The sequence below is a fragment of the Pteropus alecto genome, unplaced genomic scaffold, assembly GCF_000325575.1.
Source record: "Pteropus alecto unplaced genomic scaffold, ASM32557v1 scaffold185, whole genome shotgun sequence".
NCBI lineage: Eukaryota > Metazoa > Chordata > Mammalia > Chiroptera > Pteropodidae > Pteropus > Pteropus alecto.
In genome coordinates, this window is record NW_006438088.1 from 2,685,186 (window position 1) to 2,693,356 (window position 8,171).

An 8,171-nucleotide genomic window follows, 5' to 3' on the forward strand; every position below is an offset into this window, starting at 1 on the left:
TTTTGTAATTTTTCTCCCTTGCTTTATTTTTATTATATTACTGAAATGAGATTTTATGCTGAATTTAATATACAACGTTGGGCTTGTATTTTGCATGTCCTTATGCTATATTTGATTTCTTAGTAATTTATCTTTATCTTTATTGTATTTTACCAAAGTACAACTCCACACTAGATTGGAAATTTAAAAAAAAAAGAGAGAGTTCAAGAAGCACTGTTCTAGATCTCTCTAGCTTTTTTGACTTAGACACTGTTAAGGTAAAGATGATGGTACTAAACTTTTCAAAAAAGGAAACCTCAGAAACCTTATCTTGATGGTTATGATAAATGAAGCAAGTCATGACTACCAACTAGAGACTTTTCATTTTGTTGGGAAGACTGTGGTGGCTTCATTTCTTAATGCGAAATTTTACAGCTCTAAATCACCCTTCTTTGCTCTCTGTTTTAAATCCCCGGCTGTTTTATTGCTGCTGAACGTATATTTTTCAGGTCTCTATGCCATCCGACTGAGAGCCTGCAGTATCCTGGATAATTTTAAGAAACAACTGAAGGGAGGCAAGAGACCCATTAGAAAAAGAATGTAATAAAGGAGGTAGAGTGATTCTGATTAAAGCACAAATCAGATCCTGGCACTCCTTTGCATAAAAGTCCCCAATGCTTTTCTACCTCACTGAAAGCCTTTTAATGAGTACCTTAAAAGGCCCTACACATTCTGGTCCCCATGACCTCTCTCATCTCTACTGTTCTACCCTTTGCTCTGCTCCAGCCACACCGGCCACCTTGCTTTTCCTCAGTGAGCAGGGATACCCTGGTCGTAGGATCTTTGCATTGGCTATTCTACATCCCTGGGATTCTGGAATTTTCTTTGCTTGGATATTTGTCTGGCTCACTCTTTCACTTCCTTCATATCTGATCAAATATCACATTCTCAGAGAGGTCTATTCCTATTTAAAATTGTGTTCCTTCTATTTCTCTTCTCTAATCCCTTTTCCTCCTTAAAATGTATCACTATCTGACATACCATATAAATATATTTTCTATATATTTCCACCAAAATGAAAGTTTCACATATGCATAGAGGCTTTTTAAATCTTTTTTGTTGTTGTTGTTCACTTATATAACCCCAGAATTTATAACAGTTCTCAGCTCATAGTAGATGTTCATTATATATCTATTAGATGAGTTAATCAACTAGTGGATAAAAAAACTCTATAAACTAATTTGCATTCAAGAATTCATGTAGAATACTATAATCTGTGTATGCTGGAGGTGGTGCAAGACAGCTGGCAAGAACCTACTGTTAGCATTTTCCCCAGCTGTGCATTAAGTCACTTCATGTCGATAGATTGAAACTGGCCATAATGAGATTTACTTCAAGAGTATATCGGATTCCATTGAACATTACCTAATTGCCACAGAAAGACAGGCTCAAAATCTTTACTGACATTTATCAGAAAATATTTGAATACTTTTCTGTTTTTCATCTGTCTATCATGTATTTGCTATTTTCTAAGATATATTAAAATTTTTAAGTGCTGTCAGTTCTTTTAAAGTTTTTGTTAGAAAGTAAAGCTAATATTTTTTAATGAGATGGTGGTCTCATTTTGATTACCTAGACTAACTAGTGACCCTGGAGAAATCAATGAGGCCACTGGAGCTTAGGGCAAGTTATAGCTCTTGCTTGCACCTCTTTTAGCATACCGTAGTTTCTATAGAATTATGAGCCCAGAAATGCCTCACTGTTCAAGTCACAGAGATATCCCAAGTGCCACTCAGAAAAACTGTAAAGGCATGTTCTGAGTTCCCTCAGTATGGCTCCCAAATCATCTCGTGTTATAGTGAGCTATCGGCTATAGGATTCCACAACACAAGGTCAGAACTGACCCATTTTGGAGCTTAAATTCTGCAAGTTTCAATGGAATTTGAAAGCTTTTGACTTTACTGAAGTTAAAAGTGAGCTTATCCAACAGGTTCTACCTCATCACTAAAATTCCCATTACCATTTATCTTTTAGCGACCTCTAGTTCTAAAGCAGCCCTGAGTTGAAAGGAGGACTCCGCTTATAAACAACAAACTGGAAGCAAGACCTATCCACGTTTCTGTGAAACAGAAAAAATAAGTCTTTGATAAAGACAGTAGACACTCTAACCCCATTTGATTTAACACCACATAGGAAAAAGGCACATAAGTATACACGGAGGAAGGGAAGGTAGGTAAAATGAATAATAATACATAAATGGTCTCTAAAATGAAAGTAGATAATGAATGAGTTATGAAGATCTTGAGTTATTCTCAGAAATTGTGTGTGTCTAGGCAATTTCTTGAGCTGAGTGGTCATTGGATGGCCAAAATGGAATTCCCAGATGAGAGTCCTCAAGCAACAAGAGTAATTCTTCAGTGCTACAGATAATATAACTGTGTCCTCAGTAAATATTTATGGAAGAAAAAAAAAGAAGAAGAGAAGAACAGAGAGAGGAAGGAAGAAACAAAGACTAAGAAAAGAGTATATGAAGTCCACAGTGGTGGGAAAGTTACAAGTACTCATGTAAAGGTCTAATTTTCCAATGTTGCTTTCTTATATTCTGAGATGCCAGCCATGCTGTCAGGACATTTTGCAGTTTTTCTTTTTTTATTATACTGATTTATTTTTCTTAATTGAACAGAAGGTCAGAGCATTGCAATTTGTGGCTTTTCAAAAGTGAAGCCAATGATTTAGTAACTTCATTAATGAATTCTCTTAACAGACCCAGTGCAAATTATTCTAATCTCTGATTTCTAGATCCATTCATTTGAAAGAAAAAATATCTTTACCAAATTTGGATCAATAGCTATATGACATATTAACTTATCCTAACTGTTCAAACTATTTCTGATATATTTTTTCATTAAAAATAGAATATATTGGATGTGGTTCCATAGTGTAGTGGTTAGCATGTCTGCTTTACATGCAAAAGGTCCTGGGCTTGTGCCCTAATGGAGCCACAGTCCGTGGTCTACGGCCATGCCACTCTGAACAAGCCTGATGTCTGATCTCGGAAGCTCAGCAGGGTCGAGCCTGGTTAGTACTTGGATGGGAGACCACCTAGGAAGACCAGGTGCTGTAGGCATAAATAATAATAAATTTTTAAAAATAGAATATATTGTGACGCAAGGAGATTTGGCTTTGGGTGGTGAACACACAATGCAATATACAGATGATGTATTATTGAATTGCACACTTGAAACCTATATAATTTTATTAACTAATGTCACCCCAATAAATTTAATTTAAAAATGTAAATAAATAAATGTAGAATTTTTTTTAATTGCTAAAAGTTTTTACAACACAGTCAACTTAGTAATATAGGTATTCCTCTTACTACAATTATCTTGAAATACAGAATAAAGTATAATCAAGAAACAAAATGTAATTTCCAGGAGATAGAAATGGTGAGAAGAATCAAAGCCAAACAATAAGCATGAGGTAAAGCAACAGCAGCCCACTATAGTTTAGTCTCTGCAAAGGAGATCCTAGAGAATTGGAAGTGGGTTCTAAGATCCATCTGGTGATGTGACAGATGGTTTTATAAACTGTGGAAGTCAGGGTGTTGAAGCTGACATCCTAGCATAAAGTTGGAAACCTCGATGGGTGCAGAATCCAGCTGGGTGGATCTGAAAGTGTTGCCCACCAGACTGAGAAAGCTTGCAGTTGGTTCAGGGGTTAGGGTTAAAAAAAATAGAGAAAAAAAAAAACATAGGGAAAGTCACAATGCATATATGTATTGTCTGAATGTACAAAACCTATACGGTACAAGAGCCATAAGCACAGAGATTATCATAAAACTAACCTAAAGTTATTAGAAATCCCTAGATCAAATAAAATATCATTGGAAGTCAATATTTAAAGATACTTTAAAAATCTAGGGAACTCCTATCCTCATCAAAAATGAACCTAGTGAGATAAGCTCAAAACAATACACACAAACATAAACACACACACACACACACACATATACACACACACACACACACCAGAGTGCTAAACTAATATTAAATTTCTTGCTGAATTAAGTTTTCCTTTAAAAGACAATTCTTCTAAAACTAGATTTAAAAACCTAGCTCTATGCTATTAAAAATTCCAAAACCATAGTGATATGAAATATCATATATCATATCACTATGGGGTCAAAGACCCTACTCTTAGAAAGATGTCAGAAACAAAATTAAATACCTTTTAAAAAACCAACTCCTAAACAATCCAATAGAAGGTAAGAAAGGAGATTGGAGGGTGAAAAATAGAACAGGTAGGCTGAATAAGAAACACAAAATAAGGTGATTGTACTAATTCCAGATATAACAGTAATTACAACTAAATTCACCAGGTAAATGGGACAGATTTTCAATTAGATAAGAACAACAAATAAATTCATAAACAGTTATATCTTATATAATAGATCCACCTTAAATATGAACATTAAAAGTAAAATGATAGTAAAGGAGATTAAATACTAACCAAAACAAAGGAGAGGTTGCTATATTAATGTGATTCAATGTATTTTCAGGTATGTCATTAGCAAGAATAAGAAGAGTCAGTATAACTGAAATATATAATACTTCTAAGTTTATGCACCAAATAACATAGCAGCACAATATAAATTAATAAATATTAAACTTCCCTGTATGAATCTCTCTTTGCCTAACACACATCTGTCAACTGATAATAGATGAAGTTCACAAAATTTCATAGGAACTTAAAAAATTATAGCATCTTGCTTTAACAAGTACATATAGGATCTTATGTTTAACAAAAGAGAAAAATTTATTTCTATGGCATATACATAATTAACTTTTAAAATAATTAAATTAAAAAAATTAACCTGTACTAAACAATAAAGCAAATCTCAGCACATTTCAAAAAATTAATTCTCTGAGCACCATAAATTAAATTAGAATTAAAAAAAACTAATCTATCTCCAAATATTTGATCTCTAAAAAATTAAAATTCTAAGTAAATGTTGGTAAAGTCATGATGAATCTTTAAATAGTATTTACTTTAATTGATAAAAGGTATCAAGAAAATATACAGAAAACCCTACCTGAATATACATGTACACTATGCAAAGAAATTTGACTTGTAGTTTTACGCTCAACTGAAATGTGTACAAATATGAACAGGAATGTTCACCGCATCGGTGTATCTAATAGCCAAGAACCATAACCAACCTAACAGTTCATCAAAGTAAAAGAGACAAGTGATGTCATAGTGAATACTACAGAGCAATGGGAATAAGCAAGCTAGTGTATGTGCAATAAGATGAATGAATCTCATAAACATAATGTTAAACAGAAACAAGAGTAACATCTATATGATTCGAATTATAAACAGTTCCAAACAGGCAAAAAATAATCTAGTTTTAAAAGTCAGAATCATAGTTATGTTTACAAATGAAGTGTGGTCGCAACTGGGAGACAACACAAGGGGACTTTGTGGGTGCTGGGGATATTTAATTTCCTTACCTCAGGAATGATTAAATGCGTATTTTCATTTTGTGAAAATTCATCAAGCTGTGCACGTTTTGTGTGTTTTTATGTATGAATATTATACTTGAAAAATAAGTATATTTTAAAAGTAAAACATGAGACCAACTCCTGCAATAATAAAAAGTTCACTAAATATCAGAACTATACATGCGCATCCACATACACACATGCACACTAAAGAAGCAGAGCAAATAAAATACCTAGTTAAAGCCTTTAAAACATATAAAATAAAATATTATGGCAGAAATTGGACTAAATATATTTGTCATTTAAATAAAAAGAATATTGGCTTAAGTCATCAATTATAATAAAATGATAAACTAGATTCCAAAGAAAGAATCTATGCTAGATCAAACAGACCCACTTAACAAAAAATTTTTCAGAAAAGTTGAAAATAAAAAGATGTACAAGTACACCAGATAAATGTAAAAGAAACTAGGTAATATAATTTTAATATCATAAAAGGAATAATTCAAGGCAAAAAGCCTATCTTAAATTCAGCTGATTAGCAATCTTAATTCCATCTGAAACATTAATTTCCTTTCGTTATGTAACAGAATATTCACAGGTTCAGGAGATTTAGATGTGAACATCTTTACAGGTGCGCTGTTCTGCCTAGCATAGTCTGCCTTCTGGTACATAAAAATTCACATCAATACCACATGCAAAATACATTCATTCCATCCCAACATCTCCAAAAGTATCAAACCATTACGGCATCAATTTAAGTCCAACATCTCATCTAAATTTCATCAGCTCAGAATTCTCAAGTCTCATCATTTAAACCATCTAAATCAGGTATGAGTAAGCCCTGATCCATCCTGAGGCAAAATTCCTCCCCATCTGTGAACCTGTGAAATTAGAAAACAAGTTATCTGCTTCCAAAATACAACAGTGGGACAGGCATAGGGTTCCAATTATAAACATTCTCATTCAAAAAGGAGAGGAAAAGGAAGAAAAAAATAGTCACCAGTACCAAACAATTTCAGAACCCACTGGCCAAGCGACCCAGATTTCAAGGCCTGAGAATAATCAGCTGTGGTCCCAGGCTCTGCCTTTGGTCTGAGGCTCCCTGCCCATAGAGATAGCCTTCCTTTTCTGTGAAATATGGCACATGTTTGCAGCTGAATCACTTACCAGCCTATTTCCTACCTGTCTAATTTTGTGAGTCTGACAGTTTTATTTCATACTCTTTTTGTCCCTTTTAGTCAAAGCTGTCAGTGTTTCGTGTGGTAGGACATACTCAGAAACCCTGGAGGTCTCTTGTACATGTCAAGGAAATTTGTCCCATTAGACACAAGGCTCTTCCATAGATCTTTCCTAGGTAACCTCATTTCTCTTTTGCACAAACGGCTGAGAGGATCCATGAGTAGAATGTGTAATCTCCTCCAAGAGGCCTTTGTCTGACTAACTACTCTGACCTTTGACCCTTCTGATGTACTAGCAAAAGGTTGTCCAGATGCCACCTTCCTTGGCTTTCTCTCCAGAGCACACCCTCCTGCCAGCGAATCTCTTAATTTTAGCATATTTACAATCTAGGTAGGCTGAGGATTTCTCAATTTATTCACTTTTGCCTAACAGGTCCTCCTTTAATTTATGTCCTTCCTCTTGCATTTTACTGTAAGCAGCCAAAAGGAATGAGGATTCACCTTTAACACTTTGCTTGGAAATCTCTTTGGTGAAATATCCAAATTCATAATTTACAAATTTTGCTTTCCATGTAACTGCAGGACACAATTCAGCTAAGCAACCTGCCACTATATAACAAGAATTCTCTCTCCCTCACTTTCTAATGACATGTTCTTCATTTCCATTTGAGCCTTCACTAGTAGTGCTTTTAACATTCTTATTTCTACCAACTGTCTGTTTATGATGACATAGGTATTCTCTAAGACAGACAACATATGTTTACCAGGCTCCCCCTCACATTCTTCTGAGTCCTCACTAGCAGAGTCATTCACACTCATATTTCTTTCTACTAACAGTCTATTGAAAGCAATCTAGGTTTTTTCTATCATTCTTCTTAAAATTTTTCCAGCGTCTGCCCATTGCCCAATTCCAAGTTCCTTCCACATTTTTATGTATTTGTTACATCAGAACCCCACTTCCAAGTACTAAGATGTGTGTTAGTTTCCTACTGCTGCTGTAACAAATTACTGCAAACTTGGTGGCGTAAGGCAACACAAATTTATTATGTAATTTATTTTATAATTCATTATTTAAATTATTATACATATTATCTATTGTATAACTTATAATACAGTCCTGAAGGTAAGAACTCCAAAATGGGTATGAGTGAGCTAAAACCAAGGTAGGCTGTATTCTTTCTGGAGGCAAAAGGAAAAAAATCTATTCCTCTTCTTTTCCAGATTCTATAGGCTGTCTGCATTCCTGGGCTGCTGACCTGCTCCTATTTTCGAAGCCAGAAATTTCATCATCCTCACCTCTTATTCCATCATCATATCTCTTTCTCTAACTCCTCTGCCACCTTCTTTTTCTTATAAGAATCCTTAATTATCCTATACAGAGAGTCCTAAATGATCTCCCTGTCCTCAATTTAACCACATCTGCAAAGTCCCTTTGGCATATAAAATAGTATACTCACAGGTTTTAGAGATTAGGACATGGACATCTTTCTTTCTTTTCTTTTTT

General features: G+C 34.4%; 1 protein-coding gene and 1 pseudogene across 5 annotated transcripts in view; one reads left to right on the forward strand and one right to left on the reverse strand.

The window, feature by feature from the left end:
• The window catches only part of GRM1 (glutamate metabotropic receptor 1), a 328,106-nt gene that overhangs the window by 108,115 nt on the left and 211,820 nt on the right, over nucleotides 1-8,171 (reverse strand). The gene's annotated exons all lie outside the window — the stretch shown is intronic.
• LOC112482592 lies at nucleotides 2,991-3,106 on the forward strand (annotated as a pseudogene).